Source organism: Bos indicus x Bos taurus, chromosome 25 (genome assembly GCF_003369695.1).
Source record: "Bos indicus x Bos taurus breed Angus x Brahman F1 hybrid chromosome 25, Bos_hybrid_MaternalHap_v2.0, whole genome shotgun sequence".
NCBI classification, from domain to species: Eukaryota; Metazoa; Chordata; class Mammalia; order Artiodactyla; family Bovidae; genus Bos; species Bos indicus x Bos taurus.
Window position 1 is genome coordinate 30,394,327 of NC_040100.1, and position 18,711 is coordinate 30,413,037.

General features: G+C 40.8%; 1 long non-coding RNA gene across 1 annotated transcript in view; it reads right to left on the minus strand.

Moving 5' to 3' along the window:
- Positions 1-13,306, minus strand: part of LOC113883156 — a 49,687-nt gene extending 36,381 nt beyond the window's left edge. Inside the window, exon 1 of the long non-coding RNA XR_003508581.1 lies at positions 13,178-13,306. This is a non-coding gene — a long non-coding RNA (uncharacterized LOC113883156). The remainder of the gene's footprint in view (positions 1-13,177) is intronic.
- Between the last annotated feature and the right edge of the window lie 5,405 nt (positions 13,307-18,711).

Here is an 18,711-nt window from a genome sequence, read left to right on the forward strand (position 1 = left end):
AACTTGTTTTCAACACTTAGCCGTGTGTTGTCTCTTTCCATATCAGCTTACACTGATATTTTTCAGTGTTTTAAATAGCTTCATGATACTCAGTTATGTAGATAGGTCTTAGTTCATTTAATTAGCCTGCTATTGAAAAACATTTAGGTTATTTACTGTATAAGACAAGTACAGTACAATACCATGCAGCAAAGAGTCTGAACATGTCTTTGGGCCCAGAATTCATGTATCTGTAAGATATATTCACAGAGGGTCAATCACTAAGTCAAAGGGAAAGTATTTTCTCTTTGCTTTGAGAGTTATTTCCAAGTTGCTCTTCAAAGAAGCCCTACTGGATTACACAGCCACATCCATGAATAAGAATATCCGATTCCTCACATTCACTCATCCTGTGTTTTACCAAGCATTTTAACTTTAGTCCATTTGATAGATAAATAATTGGTGTGTGCTCAATCATGTCCAACTCTTTGTGACCTCATGGACTCTAGCCCACAAGGCTCCTCTGTCCATAGGATTTCCCAGGCAAGAATACTGGAGTGGGTTGCCATTTCCTACTCCAGAGGATCTTCCCAACTCAGGGATCAAACTCGGGTCTCTTGCATCTCTTGCACTGGCAGATGGATTCTTTACCACTGTCCAACCTGGGAAGCCCCAAATAACTGGATCTAGCTGCTATTCAGAATACCATTTCATTACTAATGAGCATGATTGAACATCTTCAGTGTGCCTAAATTCTGAAGTTCCTTGAAATGGCCCCTTGTTGCTACAGGACCAGGAAACTCACCCTTTCAGAAGGAGGTTTTACTTTAACACCTCTTTGCCCTGCTCCTAGAGCCTGACTGATTCTCTGGCAGAGCCCTCAGAAAGTGTGAGATGATGTCAATGCACTCATGACTGTATGCTTCTTGTGAAAATGAAAGCATTAGTCTCTCAGTTGTGTCTGACTTTTTGTGAACCCACGGACTGTAGCCCACCAGGCTCCTCTGTCCATGGGATTCTCCAGGCAAGAATACTGGAGTGGGTTGCCATTTCCTACTCCAGGGGATCTTCCTGACCCAGAAATCAAATCCGGGTCTCTGGCATTGCAGGCAGATTCTTTACTATCTGAGCCACTTAGAAGCCTACATATTAGTTAGAAACAGATGGGGACTCCCTAATGTATCTGAAGTCATTCCAGTTCTTATCTTCATGACCAGAGGTGTTTTGTTTTGTTTGTTTGTTTTTCTGTGTGGTGATTCCAAGAGAGATTAAAATTGCAGAAAACCAGAAGGAGGACTATGCCTCTGAATAAGCAAATTAATTTATTTTAGGCTGATTAAAAACTACATTTCTCTATTTCCTAGAGTTGAGAGAATATTTCTTATTCTATAAATGATGAGATCTTATATGAAGAAGGCATTTACCCAAAGGGAATGTAAAACAAAAGAAGCTTTAATGACACCTCCCTCCTTTCAGGAGACAGGAGAAAGGCAAGGGTTAGAGCATCTCACCAACCAGCGAGGGTGCCATGCTCACCAGTGATAGAGAACAGGGTGAACCCCCATGAGCCAGACTGTGTCTCAAATGGATAAGGGATAAAGAGCTCTTCTACCAATATGGATGGCAATTGCCATAACAGTCTATACGTACATGAATGGCCTATATGTACCATTGCTCAAGCTGCTCAGGAACAGAAAACTATGGATTGACTTTGTTATGGGGCAATCTGAGTATTGAAAGGAACTAGTCACTAAGGGAATATGCTGCCCAGTTTCTGGCAATCCATAAGTTCTTTTGCCTTGTGTTGCCAACTATTAATCATTCATTTATATTTTGAATGTCACATTTATTCTAAATTTTAATGCCTCATAAATTTGCAGGGAAGAGAAGACAGAGGACTGTCCCAATGTACTCTCCCATTGTGACTTTGTTGTTGTTCAACTGCTAAGTCGTGTCCGACTCTGCAACCTCACGGACTGCAGCATGCCAGACTCCCCTGTCCTTCACTGTCTCCTGGAGTTTGCTCAAATTCATGTCCATTGAGTCAGTGATGCTATCTAACCGTCTCATCCTCTGCTGCCCACTTCTCCTTTTGCCTTCAATCTTTCCCAGCATCAGGGTTTTTTCCAGCGAGTTGACTCTTTGCATCAGGTGGCCCAAGTATTGGAGCTTCAGCTTCAGCATCAATCTTTCCAGTGGATATTCAGGGTTGATTTCCTTTAGGATTGACTGGTTTGATCTCCCTGCAGTCCAAAGGACTCTCAAGAGTTTTCTCCAGCACCACAATTCTAAAGCATCAATTATTTGGTGCTTAGTCTTCTTTATGGTCCAAATCTTGTATTTGTAAAAGCCATAGTTGGATATGATTGGAAAAACCATAGCTTTGACTATTCATATTAGTATGCCATCAGTCTAATTGAAATATTGTCCATGGTATGTTATATCGCTGCTGAAAATATTCACTGCTTTTCTCTAAGGGAAGACTGTACATATTTCCCACTGATATCAGGCTTGACCGTATGACTTGTTTTGGCAAGTAGAATGTGAACCAAAGTGACATCAACCGATCATGAACAGAGTCATCATCTAGTAGTCCACTTCCTCTCCTTTTTCTCTGCAACACTATCAGTGACATTCCAGGGTGGACTTCTTCTATCATCTTGGATACTTAGGTTGGTTGCTGTAACTTGAAATCAAGAATTGTGAGTACTCCAGATTTTCTGTTTTTCAAGGCTGTTTTGGCTGTTTAGGATCCCTTGCATTTTCATATGATTTTTAGTATCAGCTTGTCAACTGCTGCAAAAATGGGAAAAGAATTTTAATAGACACTGTGTTGAATCTGTAGATCAATTTGGGGAGTGTTGTCATCTTAACAGTATGAAGTCTTCTGATCCATGAATACATTCTATCTTCCCCCCACCTTTTTTTTACTTCTTTAGTTGTCTGCAAGGATTTTTTCAGTTTTCAGTGCACTAGCCTTACATTTCTTTTATTAAATTTCCTGAGCATTGTATTGTTTTTAAGGCTACTGTTAGTGGAATTGTTTTTTCATTTCCTTTTTGAATTGTTCATTACTGGTGTATAAAAATACAACTGATTTTTGCATGTTGATGTTATATCCTATATCTTGTGGAAGTAATCTGTTAGCTTCAGTCTTTTTTTATTCCTTTGGATATTCTGTGTAAAAGATTTTGTCATTTGCAAAAATATGCCAAGATGCTAGTTTTACTTCTTTTATTGCAGGATGGACAATTTTATTTCTTTTTCATATCTAATTGCCCTAGTTAGAAACTTTAGTACAATGTTGAATAAAAGTTGCAAAAGTTGACATCCTTGTCTTGTTCCTGATCTTAAGGGGAAAGCTTTCATTCCTTCACCATTAAGTATGATGTTAGATATGAATTTTTCATAGATATCCTTTATCAAGTTGAGGAAGTTCCTTTCTAGTCCTAGTTTATTGAATATTTTTACTCAGGAAAGAGGATTAGATTTTCTCAAATGCCTTTTCTGCATTTATTGAAATTACCATGTAGTTTTGTCCTTAACTCTATTAGTGTGACATATCACATTGATTGATTTTTCATATATCTAACCAACATTATATTCCTGGAATAAATTCCACTCCGTTGTGGTGTGCAATCCTTTTTATATTTTGCTGGATATACTTTCTTAGCGTTGTGTTGAAGATTTTTGTGACTACATAATACAAGGGATATTAGCTTGTAGTTTTCTTTTCTTGTGATGCCTTTTTCTGGTTTCAGTATCAGAGTGCTATTATCCCAATAGAATGAGTTGAAATGTATTCCCTCCTTTTCTATTTTTTAAGATTTTTTTTTAAAACGTTTGGTAGAATTTGCCAGTAAAGCCATCTGAGTCTGGGATTTGTTTTGTGTATGTATCTTTCTTAACTTGATATTCAGACCTTCTTGAGTCAGTGTTGGTAATCTTTGTTTTTCTAGGAATGTGCCCATTTCTTCTTGATTTTCTATTTGCTGGCATACAGGTGTACATAATATTCTCTTATAGTTCTTATTTCTATGAGATTGGTATTAATGACCCCACTTTCATTTTTAACGTTAGTAATTTGAGTCTCCTCTTTTTTTTCTTGATCAATCTGGATAGAGTTTGGTACTTTTGTTTATATTTTCCAAGAACCAAGGTTTGGTTTCATTAATAGTTTTCTCCGTTATTTTTCTTTTCTCTACCACTAATTTCTCCCTAATATTTATTATTTCCTTCCATCTAGTTGCTTTGGGTTTAGTTTGCTCTTCCTTTTCTAGTTTGCTAATGTAGAAGACCAAGTTACTGCCTTGAGATCTTTCTGATTCTCCCACCACATTTTGTTGTCGTTGTTTTGGTCACTGCTGTTGTTGCTGTGTGTTTAGTGACTTTCCTGAACTAATTATTTAACTTTTCTATTCATTGTTATGTGTAGACATTGAAGTTTCTGTTTGCTTGGCTTAATAGTCAGTTAATAATTGGACAGAAATTTTCTTGGATTCTTGGAACCAGTAAGTCATACAGGCTTTGTTTAGTCTGTGTCTGTATGTGGAGACTCCCTTCAGTTCTATGGCAGGCAGTTTACAACTCTTCCTCAGCCTTCACCTCCTACTTGCGTAAAGCCTCAAGGTCAGTAGTGAGAACTTAGGGCCTTCCCATTTCTTTCCTAATCATGTGCAGCACTGTTCATGTGTGTACTCGCCTAGATTCTCAGGAACATGTCAGAAATTTACAAAACCTTCAACGAACATCTCATTTTTCACCTTTTCCTTTTAATTATTTTTGGTCAGGTTATTTTGTTTTCCCAAATTTTTGTTGCTGCCTCAGGCAGCTTCCATGTTAAACAATTGCCACGAATTGTTTCTGACAAATGCCTAGAGGGAAAAGGGCATTCACAGAGAGAAGGCTCTGAGACAGGTCAGGTAAATACAAGTCGCCTTAGTGAGTGTTTCCAGGCAATTGTCAGATAGGTTAAAAATGATAATTACCTGAGAATGGTTTTTCTGGAGAGCTCCAAACTTGTTTTTTCCCTTCACTGGCCACTATGCATGCATGCTAAGTCACTTCAATCATGTCCTACTCTTTGTGATCCTCTGGACTGGAGCCTGCCAGTCTCCTCTGTCCATGGGATTCTCCAGGGAAGAATACTGGAGTGGGTTGCCAGGTACTACTCCACGGGATCCTCCCAACCTAGGGATTGAACCTGCATCTCTTATGTCTCCTGCATTGGCAGGCAGATTCTTTACCACTAACACCACCTGGGAAGAGTTTTCACTGTGGTTGCAGGCTTTTGATTTTCAAGGCTATCATGGACCTGGAGAGAGGGACTTAAAGGGAGCAAGTTAAAATGCCACAAAGCTCTCTCTTCTTATTGGTATTTATCTGCTTTTCTTGACAAATATTTCTTAGATTGTTGCAAGCCTTTGGTTAACCTCCAGAGTTCTGAAAAAGTTGGGTTTTGACAATTTTCACTAGTGTTGTATATATGGAACAACAGATTTTTGAAGTTCATTACAATGGCATTCCTACTGATGTCCCTCTGATGGATGTTAAATCTTAGCCTAAATACTTTACTTTTATAATCCTTTTTTTTTTTTCTAAGTGTCTCTCTCATTAAACCAGAGGCTCCACAAGGGCAATAGTTCAGGTTTTCTTATTTATCATATTCCACTATGTGAAAGTCACTCAGTCGTGTCCAACTTTTTGCGACCCCATGGACTATACAGTCCATGGAATTCTCCAGGCCAGAATACTGGAGTGGGTAGCCTCTCCCTTCTCCAGGGGATCTTCCCAACACAGGGATGGAACCCAGGTCTCCTACCTTGCAGGCAGATTCTTTACCAGCTGAGCCACAAGGGAAGCCCATTCCACTATGTTGTACAATACAGTGTAGCAAGCATTCACTACGTATTTGATGTGTCAAGGAATAAATGAATTTCCCCATAGCCAACCAAGAGAAAATGAAATTTTAGAACTAATCAATTATCTATTTACTTCCCCCCACCCCTCCACAACAGTGAACTAACGTTCCCTTTTCTCCATGCATGCATGCTAAATCGCTTCAGTCATGTCCAACTCTTTATGACCCTATGGACTATAGCCAACCAGGCTCCTCTGTCCATGGAATTCTCCAGGCAAGAATACTGGAGTGGTATGTCATGCCTTTCTCCAAGGGATCTTCCCAACTGAGGGACTGAACCCTTGTCTCCTGCAGCTCCTGCACTACAGGCAGATTCTTTACCACTGAGCCGCCAGAGAAGTCCCCCTTTTCTCCACATCTTCCCAATTGTTGTTGTTGTTCAGTCACTCAGTAGTGTCTGATTCTTTGTGACACTATGGACTGCAGCATGCCAGGCTTCCCTGTCCTTCCCTATCTTCTAGGGTTTGCTCAAACTCATGTCAATTGAGTCAGTGATGCCATTCTTCCAATATGTGGTGTCTTTTTGAAGCTAGACATTCTGACAGCTGTGCAGTGGTACCCACTTGTGTTTTTGATTGGCATTTTCCTGATGATTAGTGATGTTGAGCACCTTTCCATGTGCCTGTTGGCCAGTTGTATTTTTCCTTCGGGAAAAAAATGTCTATTTAGGTCTTTTGCTGATTATTCAATTGAGTTGTTTGGTTTTTTGATACTGAGTTATATGAGTTCTTTATATATTTTGCACCCCTTATCAGACATCATACTATGAAAAGCAGTATGGAGGTTCCTCAAAAAACTAAAAATAGAACTACCATATGATCCAGCAATTCCACTCCTGAGTATATGCACAAAGAGAATGAAAACACTAACTTGAAAATATATATACACCCCAATGTTCATCAGTATAGTTCAGCCACTCAGTCGTGTCCAACGCTTTGAGACCCCATGGACTGCAGCACACCAGGCTTCTCTGTCCATCACCAACTCCTAGAGATGTTCAAACTCATGTCCATCAAGTCGGTGATGCCATCCAACCATCTCATCCTCTGTCATCCCTTTCTCCTCCCACTGTCCATCTTTCCCAGCATCAGGGTCTCTTCCAGTGAGTCAGTTCTTCACATCAAGTGGGCAAAGTGTTGGAGCTTCAGCTTCAGCATCAGTCCTTCCAATGAATATTCAGGTCTGATTTCCTTTAAGATTGACTGGTTTGATCTCCTTGCAGTTCAAGGGACTCTCTGGAGTCTTCTCCAACACCATAGTTCAAAAGCATCAATTTTTCGGTACTCAGCCTTCATTATAGTCCAACTCTCACATCCATAGTTGACTACTAGAAAAAAAGATAGCTTTGGCGAGACAGACCTTTGTTGGCAAAGTAATGACTCTACTTTTTAATATGCTGTCTAGGTTTGTCATAGCTTTTCTTCCAAGGAGCAAGCGTCTTTTAATTTCATGACTGCAGTCACCATCTGCAGTGATTTTGGAGCCCAAGAAACAACCTGTCACTGTTTCCATTGCTTCCTCATCTATCTGCCATGAAGTGATGAGACTGAATGCCATGATCTCAGTTTTTTGAATGCTGAGTTTTAAGCTGACTTTTTCATTCTCTTTCACTTTCATCAAGAGGCTCTTTAGTTTCTTTTCACCTTCTGCCATAAGGATGGTGTTGTCAGGTGAGGGTATGTTACTCAGTTCTGCCTCATCACAACAAAGATTTGGAGTGACGGACATTAAAGCCCTCATTGCATCACACTCTTGGGTCTTAGATTATGTTATAGCTCTCAGGTCTTGAACAGACCATGTTATAGCTCTTAGACAAATCAGTGTTTCACCTCTGTGTTACAGCTCTATTTTATTTAGAAAATAGCACGAAAATCCATCCTCGAGGCGTGAGGGCATGTTGACCCAAAGATGCGAAGAGAAGAGCACCCCAGCGAGTGGGGGAGAGAGAGAGACCCCCGGCCTTTTGGCTCCTCCTTTTATATGTTTTTTTCTCCCCCTGGACCTGCCCTATATAAACTGGGCTAGCTGGGAGTGTTATTTGTTCTACCTGAGGTCCTCACTCTGGTCCTCGGACCTTCCTTTGTTCTATTTTTGCAGGCTTTTCCCTTCCTTATCTTTTAGCCACCACCATTCTGGACTCCTGTTTCCTATTCTACCTACTTAACAGCGTTATCTGCATATCTGATGTTATTTATATTTCTCCTGGCAAATTTGATTCCAGCTTGTGCTTCATCCAGCCTGGCATTTCACATGATGTACGCTACATATAAGTTAAATAAGCAGGGTGACAATATATAGCCCTGATGTACTCCTTTCCTGATTTGGAACCAGTCCATCATTCCAGGTCCAGTTCTAACTGTTGCTTCTTGACCTGCATACAGATTTCTCAAGAGGCAGGTAAGATGGTCTGATATTCCCATCTCTTTCAGAATTTTCCACAGTTTGTTGTGATCTACACAGTCAAAGGCTTTGTTATAGTCAGTAAAGCAGAAATAAATGTTTTTCTGGAGCTCTCTTGCTTTTTCTATGATCCAGTGGATGTTGGCAATTTGATCTCTGGTTCCTCTGCCTTTTCTAAATCCAGCTTGACCATCTGGCAGTTCTGGGTTCACATACTGTTGAAGCCTGGCTTGGAGAATTTTGAGCATTACTTTGTTAGTGTGTGAGATGAGTGCAATTGTGCTGTAGTTCGAACATTCTTTGGCATTTCCTTTCTTTGGGATTGGAATGAAAACCAACCTTTTCCAGTCCTGAGGCCACTGCTGAATTTTCCAAATTTGCTCGCATATTGAGTGCAGCACTTTCACAGCATCATCTTTTAGGATTTGAAATAGCTCACCAGGATTTCCATCACCTCCACTGGCTTTGTTTGTAGTGATGCTTCCTAGGCCCACTTAACTTCAATGTTCATAGAAGTCCCATTTTCATAGGAGCATTATTTACAATAGCCAAGATATGGTAACAACCTAAGAAAGATATGGTACATATGTATATAATAGGACATTATTCAGCTTTAAAAAAAAGAATGACTTTTCCCATTTGCAACAACATGAATGGACCTGGAGTTTAGTGAAATAAGTCAAACAGAGACAAATACTCAATGTTTCCACTTACATATGGAATCTAAAAAAAAAAAAAAAGACAAAAGACAAAATGGAAACAGATTCACAGGTATGGGAACAAACTAGTGGTTACCAGAGGGAAGAGAGGTGGAAGGAGAGGCAATATAAGGGTATGGGATTGAGAAGTGAAAGTGAAGTCACTCAGTCATGTCCGACTCTTTGTGACCCCATGGACTGTAGCCTACCAGGCTTCTCAGTCCATAGGATTTTCCAGGCAAGAGTACTGGAGTGGGTTGCCATTTCCTTCTCCAGGGGATCTTCCTGACCCAGGGATCGAACCCAGGTCTCCCACATTGTAGGCAAACGCCTTACCCTCTGAGCCACCAGGGAAGCTGTGAGATTGAGAAATGGACTGCCATATCAGCAAACAAAGATGTCACAGTCTTCAGGGATTTCAGCTTTCCAATGTGAATTCCTGAGCCCTAAGGGCAATCAAGAAGGAGAATGCCGGCAGTCTCAAAGCCATCCTATTCCAGTTACTCCCTCTGGGTGAGCCCAAGAGAGCTCAGAATGTGAAAAACACAGGATACTGGCCACAAGGCAGCTGAGATTCATATGAAAGGAATGAATTCAGGGAGCCCAGACTCTTGTATCTTCCGATACATAGAAAAGTGCTCTAAATTCCTTAACTTGGGAAATCTGGCTTTCTTTAATTCCCAATAATCTTTTGATGTTCAGACTACCTGATCTTTGTTGCAAAACATCTATAAAACCTGACTCGAACCCTCACCTCCAGAGCAGTTCTCTCAGGGTTACTTGAGATGCTGTCTCCTGGGCTTAAAGTCCTAAAAATTCCCACCAAATAAAACATAACTTTCAACTTTTAGGTTGTGGCTAATTTTTAAATCGACAAGATTCAGAGATACAAACCACTATGTGCAAAATAAACAAGCTACAAGGATATAAGGTACAACATGGGGAACATAATTAATATTTTACAATAACATCAAATGCAGTATAACCTATGAATCTATTGAATTACTATGTGGTACATCTGAAATGAATAGGTCATTGTAAATCAACTTTATACCCCCCAAAATCAATTATCTTACTGCAGTTAACTGTACTTCATGATTCTCATCCCTGGCTGCATATTAGAATCACCTGGGAAGGTTGTGACTCATGGGGCTTGGGGTGGAGCCCACTGGCTGATTCCACAGTGGGAGCCAAGGTTGAGAAGCAGTGCTTCAGGGCCTCCCAGCTCTACTTCAATTCAATGGTGTGTTTGTAGTGTCTTAAACTTCAGGTTTCTTGGCTTTAACTGGAGAGCTTGTTTAAAAAACCCAGATGCCAAGAATCCACCCCTGCGCCCATTTTCTCAAAATCCATGGAGGTGAGGAGAGCCATCTGGAATTTAGCAAATCCCTCCGTTGAGAACCAGTGATCTGCCTTCATCCTTTTGCTTCACACAGGAAGAAGCAGATGCCCAGAGAGGAAGGAGACTTTCCAAGTCTGTCTCTCCCAGGTTTTAGTTCCTCTCACCAGACACAGAGCTTAACCACAGCAGACACACAGTAAAAGTTTGATGACTGAATAATTGTTGAATGGCTTTCACCTTTTGAATTTAGAGAGGCAGTGCATAAAGTAACAGGCTCTGGAGCTAGACTTCCTTCATCCAAATCCCAACTCTGCCACATACTAGCTTTGCCATTTTGGGTGAGTTAACCTAACCCTCTGCCTTTGTTTTTTCAACTGTATCATGGGACTTAGAATCTCCCTTATAGGGTTGTAAGGAATAAATGGGTCTAATTCACTTAGTAAACTGACAGAATCAGCAAAGAAAAATACAGAAACTTACAATACTAAAGAAGCACTCACTGTTTATCTAAAATCCAAGTTTAACTGGATTTCTTGTGTTTTTATTTGCTAAATCTGGCAACTATCATTTAGCATACCCAGCAAGTGCTAATAGATGTTTTCTATGTTTTTTTTTTTTTTTTTTTAATTTTTATTATTGAGCCTACTCTGGTCTAAGCCTTTTGCTCAGAGTAAGGAGTAAAGAGCCCTTCAGAACCTTACTAATTTGGCTTCTAATAATATTAATGCATAACCAAACAGAGGTAGACGGGAGCTTTTCATTACTAAGTAAACACCCCCTCAAAAATAAAATAAATTTGTGCTAAAGATAATAAGATCATGGTGGGAACACTTAAAATAGTTAACTGAACATGATGTTTTAATGAAACTTCTGATGTTTTAGAAACTCTCATTTCCATACAATTAGGATAATTATAAATTATTTTGTGCTTGAACGAAAGCCCACTCAAAGGCATCTTCTCAAGCCAGTTCAGGGCTTGAGCTATCACCTCCGGAAAATAAATCCTTATTAACAGAATTTCCTTTAACTTTATTTTCAAGATGGTGTCAGAAAATCAGTATTTGGCAGAAATGGAGACAAGACATAGATAACAAATATGTGGATTACGAGGGGGAAGAGGGTGGGTGGAATGAATTGGGAGATTGGGATCGATATATATACACTATTGATACTATGTGTGAAATAGATAACTAATGAGGACCTACAGTATAGCTCAGGGGACTCTACTCAAAGCTCTGTAGTAACCTAAATGGGAATGAAATCCCCCAAAGAGGGGCTCTATGTAAACATAGAGCTGATTCACTTTGCTGTACAGTGGAAGCTAACACAACATTGTAAAGCAGCCGTGTGTGTGTGTGTGTGTGTGTGTGTGTGTGTGTGTGTATCAGTCACTCCGTCACATCCTACTCTTTGAGACCCCATGGACTGTAGGCCACCAGGCTCCTCTGTCCATGGATTCTCCAGGCAAAAATACTGGAGTGGGTGCCATTCCCTTCTCCAGGAGATCTTTCCAACCCAGGGATCAAACCCAGGTCTCCTGCATCGCAGGCAGATTCTTTACCATCTGAGCCGCCAGGGAAGCCCTATACTCCAATAAAAATTAATTTAAAAAAAAAAGAAAATCATCATTTGAATTCTGGATCTGCTACAAATTCATTGTGTGTCTTTGGGTAAAGGTATTTTTGTTTCAGGACCTTTATGTCCTCATTTTGAAAATGTTGCTATTATATCATACAGTCTCAGAGATCCCTTTCAAGGCCAATGACTCTACCCTTTATTTCCCACTGAGGTCTGTGTCTGAGCAGAAAAGGCACCCAGCAAGGCGCAAGGCGATTTGTATTTATAAACACTATTTACATTGATTGTTACCAGCCCATAAGGAGGAAAAACAGACAGAACCCATGATTGTGGAGTTTTGGAACACACGTAGCCCAAGGTTCTCAGTCTAGGCTGCATGCTGAAATAAGCGAAGGGACTTTAAATTAAATGCCCATACCAGGTCTCCACTCCCAGGGATGCTGATCCAGTTGGTCTGGATAGGGAGCAGGCACACTGGAGCTGCCCAGGTATTAATGATACAGAGCCAGGGCAGAGAACCATTGACTTAACTGGCCTCCATGATCCCAGTTTTTATCTTTCTCTCATATCCCTCTCAAATTCACCCCAAATCCTTCAAGATGAGGCTCATAGGTGATCACAGATCACATTGCTCCAGATCACTTGATTTTCATTTGCACGTGGCTAACTAGGATGCTATAAGCATGAAGGAAAAAGCCCCATGCAGGATCGACCTGGAAGTACAACAGCACAGCTTAGTCTTGGCCACACCCTCTGCTTCTCTCTCACTTTTAGAATTTTTTTGTCAGAGGATAACTGCTTTACAATGTGGTGTTGGTTTCTGCCATACAACAATGTGAATCAGCCAGGTGCCTCGGTCCACGGAATTCTCCAGGCAAGAATACTGGAGTGAGTAAGCCATTCCCTGCTCCATGAGATCTTCCTGACCTAGGGATTGAACCTAGGTCTCCTGCACTGCAGGCAAATTCTTTACCATCTGAACCAGGGAAGCCCAAATCAGCCATAATTAAATACACACACACACACACACACACCCCTCCTCCCTCTGGCGCCTCCCTCCCCTCTTCCATCCTACCCCTCTTAGGTCATCAGAGCACTCGGCTGGCCTCCCGGTGTTGTGCAGCAGCTTCCCCCTAGCTACCTATGTTACACATGCTAGTGTACACGTGTCAGTGCTACTAGGTATCACCTCACAGCAGTCAGAGTGGCATTTGCACCCTTCTTTTGGCTAAACTCCCTGTTCATCTCATTTCGACTCACCTCACTCTTGGGGTCCCAAGAAAGTCGTCTCTGCAGCCTCCCCACACCGTGACTTACAAATCTCACTGTCCAGGATATAGTCTCCTCAATCCACCAGTGTAGCACATTTCCTTTCCTTGATCATTATGAACTATCTGGAATATATGGAAGAGGATAGATTCATTTAATAAGCTAGCAAGCCGCCACACCTGTCTGCCAGGGTGAACAAATGTTAATGCTTTGTTCAGACTTCCTTTATGGTCTTTTCTAATCTTGTGCTCTTAATTTTTTCCCAGGTGTTACCATCACTCTCAGAATAGTGAGCATCCCTCTCATTTTGGGGATGTTAAAGCCTTTCTATATACAAATGTTAATAAGTAACAAAGGATATTGTTTGGTGTGTTTATAAAACTATATATGAATGGAATCACACTGGATGTTTATTCTGCAGCTTACTTTTTTCATACAGCATTTTGAGATTTATCTAAATTCAGTGTATTCATTTTAACACCTCTGTAACATTCCATTGTGTAACTGTCTAACACTTTATTCATTCTAGTGCATTATCTTTCTACCAACAGAACATTTAAAATCTTTCCAAACACACCTATTCACACAAAAATGATCTTACTGGCTAAAGAGTTTCTTCTTTTCCAGAAAAAAATGTTGGATTATGAACCCCAATGTGTGCATATTCATTTCTACATTGTGCACTTACCCACTGTCAATCACATGTTAAATATCCATAAAGCTTAATTTCCTTCTTTTTAAAAAAACCGTTTTATGTATTTATTTATTTTATTTTTGGCTGTGCTGGGTCTTCATTGCTGCACAGGCTTTTCTCCAGTTGCAGCGAGTGGGACTACTCTCTAGTTGCGGTGCTTGGGCTTTTCACTGCAGTGGCTTCTCTTGGGTGAAGCATGGGCTCTAGGGTGCATGGGCTTCAGTAACTGCAGCACATGGGCTCAGTACTTGTGGCTCACGGGCTTAGTTGCTTCACAGCATGTGAGGTCTTCCTGGATCAAGGATTGAACCTACGTCTCCTGCGTTGGCAGGTGGGTTCTTTACCACTGAGCCACCAGAGAAGCCCCTTAATTTCATTCTTCATTGTGAGCAAACATAAATATTGTTAAAAGTTCTATTAATAATATTTTCTCCCCATATCCCAATGTGACTTTTTATGCACCTTGTCTTGCTTCAGAGGCCATTGCTCTAACAAATGCATCTTTAACTTAACTGAATGGTTTTCTATCTCCTAAAAGAATTCATTTTCCCCCTATAAATTTCTTTCTTTTTTTATTGGAGGATGATCGCTTTACAATGTTGTGTTTTACACATGGTAGTGTATATATTGGAGAAGGCGATGGCACCCTACTCCAGTACTCTTGCCTGGAGAATCCCATGGATGGAGGAGCCTGGTAGGCTGCAGTCCATGGGGTCTCGAAGAGTTGGGCACCACTGAGTGACTTCATATGTCACTGCTACTCTCTCAATTTGTCTCACCCTATTTTGATCAACACAACCCTCCATTTTCTCACCAGTTGCATGTGTCTTTTAATAGGAGAGAGGTCGAGAGGGATAAATTAGGAGTTTGGGATTAAAATATACACACTACTATATATAAAATGGCCTTCCCTGGTGGCTCAGACAGTCAAGAATCCGCCTGCAATGCGGGAAACTTGGGTTTGATCCCTGGGTTGGGAAGATCCCCTGGAGGAGGGCATGGCAATCCATTCCAGTATTCTTGCTTGGAGAATCCCCATGGACAGACCTGGCAGGCTGTGGTCCATGGGATCTCAAAGAGTCAGACATGACTGAGCGACTAAGCACAGCACAGCATATACAAAATAGATAACCAAAAAGGATTTAGTGTATAGCACAGGGAACTATACTCAATATCTTCTAATAGCCTATAATGGAAGAGAATATAAAAAAGAATATATATATATATATATATATATATGTATATAACTGTATCACTTTACTGTATACCTGAATCTAATGCAGCATTGAAAATCAGCTATATTTCAATAAAAAAATTTTAAGTCTTTTCTCAGTGTTAAAACAAGCCCATACTGCATCACACACTTTCTTTCTCCTCATCCATATAGCTTCTCCCTCTCCCATTCACATTTAAAACCTTCAAATCCAAACAGGTTCTGAGCTCCCAGGGGTCTTTCCTCTGATAGTCCTAAGTCACGTTCCTTCGAATGATCATGTCTCTGTATACAGTTGATACTGATTTAGTGTGAGTTTGGTCTGTTGCAACTCCTCGGATAGCAGTTACAAGGAAGAGCCTACCTACGGTACGAAAATTCCTTGAAGCTCCCCCTCTTCCCATCTCACTGTGGAAGAACCAACCTCTGGCTCCCCAGGAGGCTAGAAACATGGCTGCAAAATCATTGTCATGATTACACCTACTAGTGCCCATGGCTCAGATATGGCTGATTAGAAACGCCTTTGCAGGTGATTTCAGCCCAATTTTAAGGACTTGTTGATTAACTTGGTTGATTAATCACTTGAAGCACAGTAGGGAATTGCCAGTCTGTGGGTACTTGGGAGAAGCCTTTTCTGAATTATAGATGATTACAGCCATTGACAACATGGATTTGAATTGCAACTATGAGGCTAATGGCCTGGAAGACTGTGGAATGCCCAGGGATAAGTAAGGGCTCGTTAGCAGATCTTTCTTCTCCATCCAGATTTTAGGAAAGGAGACCGAGACCAGCTCGGTTGTGTGTGTCTGTCTGTCTGTCTGCCACCTATTTTGGGAGTGATCTTCATTTTCTCAGCCTGTTCATCTTGTTTTAGGATAAGGAGCAGCATTTTCGTTCCAAATGATGCAAAATGCTGTAGAAGCTGAATAATGAATCAAGAGACCCATGGTTCAGTTCTTAGTTTCCCACCCAAGGATGAAGCAAATTTGAGCACACTGCTTGACTTCTCTACCTCTTGGCTTCCTGTTCTGAAAAATGGGGACAATGATAATATTCTCCTCTTACCATTGTGAGGATTAAGTGGGAGAATGTCTATAAAGTGCCTGGCACAGCGTAAGAGCTTACTAAGTGAGACCCATCTCTCCTTCCTCTGTTTTATGTATCCATTTTGCCCAAATTCAGATCTCAGCATGATTGGGTACCACAGAGTATACTCTGCATGGTGTCTGGCATTCAATAAGCATTCCACACACAGCAGTGGATAACGTTTGATTTCTGAATGGTTGTTGGCACATATTGTTGGACATTTATTTAGAAGTTCGCCCTGGTAGTTTGTTTAATTCTTAGAGTTTAAATTTTGTTGATTGGAACTGCTTGCTGTACCGGTTTCACAGATGATTCTTGAGGTTACTAAGATCTTTGAGAGAGGAGAGAATCGTTGACACACACTAAGTCAGGTATTTACAAGTCTAGATCCTTGATGCTCATAGGATGCCCTGGAAACCATCAACGCTGGCATCACCTGGGAGCTTGTGTACAAATGGAGAATCTCAGCATCCCCAGACCTACTGAGTCAGAATCTGGATTTTAACAGAATCCTTGGTGATGTGCTTGCACAATAAAGTTTGAAATGTCTTTACCTAAATATTTATACCACATGTGAAAACACACTTCCACTCTCCTTAGATAGATGTCACCTCTATTTACACAGGTTAACTGTCTAGAGCTGGCACTACAGAAAGTGAATGGACAAGACTCAGTGTTGCATTATAGCACTACCTGTTGAGTTATCAGCAATATCTTTTCAAATGATGTGAGCCATGGAAACAAGATATTGGATATTTTGTCATAAGGTGAACTGATGGCAGTTTTGTATATACCTTCTTCACATGGCCCTTGAATGATCCTTATTTTCTGGACCAGTGGCAAGACAAAATTACCAATATTATACCATGTGATGATAACACCAAAATAAGGGCTCCATGCATCTCAACTCAAGGCAATCTAGAAGACTTCAGGGGAGTTTTAACTTTCTAGGAGATAAAACTTTCCTGGTGGAAATGTCTTTCTTTAGTATTTATTTATTTATTTGGCTGCACAGTGTCTTAACTGAAGCACGCCGGATCGTTCAGCTGTGGCATGTGGGATCTAGTTCCCTGACTGAGGAGCAAACCCAGGCCCCCTGCATAAGGGAGCAGAGTCTTAGCCACTGGACCACCAGGGAAGTCCCCATCCTTGGGGGAAATTTCTTGCTGTCCTCATTTTTTTCAGTGGTTCACGCCTGGGTTGTCCCTGGAGTCCCATAGACAGATACAAACCTGGGAGTCATTCCTGATCTTCACCATCATCATCCTTTTTGGAACACAAATATGAAGTCCCAAGGTCCTTGTACGTTATGATCCTCTCTGCCCTCCTCATTGTTCCATACCCCAAATGGCTCATTTCCTCATTCTTATTGACCACAGAAGAACTGAGCCCCTAACTCTGACATTGCCCAGCATCATGGTCAATGAACGTGATTCTCCAACCAAAGAAATTCACCAGATACAGAAGTTTTTATTATCACTGTCATTTGCATTATTCAAAAAGTAATTAATGTCCATGGAAGGAATCCATTCAGAGAGCGCAATTCCTCAGACATCGGGAATCAAGTCTCTTTCAGAGGTTGATCAGAGAATAAGTGAAATATGAAACGATATCTCAAGAAACTCTTATCATTAAATTGTCTATTTAATAAAAAATATTCCCTGGTGTTCATTATAATTGGGTATTGTCTATTTAATATTGTCTATATGGCATATTGTCTGTTGAATAAAAATACTCAATGGTGTTAATTATATTTGGGTGAAAAGAATCATCTTGCATATTCATTGAAAGACATAAACCACCCAAATTCTGCAAGTTGAGTGAATGCTGAATGGGGAAATATCTCTTGTTGCTGGTTCTAAATTTGCTTCTCTTTATTTTCTCAGGGCGTCTCTTGTCTTTGTGTGATTCAGTGTCTTTGGCAGAGACACAATTGCTTTTCCCTGTTCCTTGGAGCATGCCAACACCAGAGACTAGCCTTATTCCTCCCTCCCTAGATTCTGGTCTGTTTCATATTGTTTTTAAGAACCTAGTGGACACGGGTCTTTCTGAAGAAGTCCAAGCTAGTTCTAAAAGGCAAAGTAAATCTGTTAGCAGATTTACTAAGCCAATGGGAGTGAAGATAAGGAAACTGTCTAGAGGTGTTATAGTTCCTCAAACTGAGCAGATCATCAAAGATAAGTTTTATTTTGTTTTTATTATAGACTTTGAGCCACACGTCTTAGACCAGGGGGCTTCACACTTAAGCATGCACCAGAAATCATATGGAGGGACTTCGCTAGTGGCCTGGTGGTTCAGAATCCGCCTGCCAATGTAGGGGATACAAGTTCGATCCCTGGTCCGGGAGGATCCCACATGATTTGGGGCAACAAAGCTCGTGTGCCACAGCTACTGAGCCCACACTCTAGAGCCAGCAAGCTGAAATTACTGAGCCTGTGTGCCACGGCTACTGAATCCTGCTCACCTAGGACTCATGCTCTGTGACAAGAGAAGCCACTGTAATGAGAAAGCCATACACCTCAATGAAGCGTA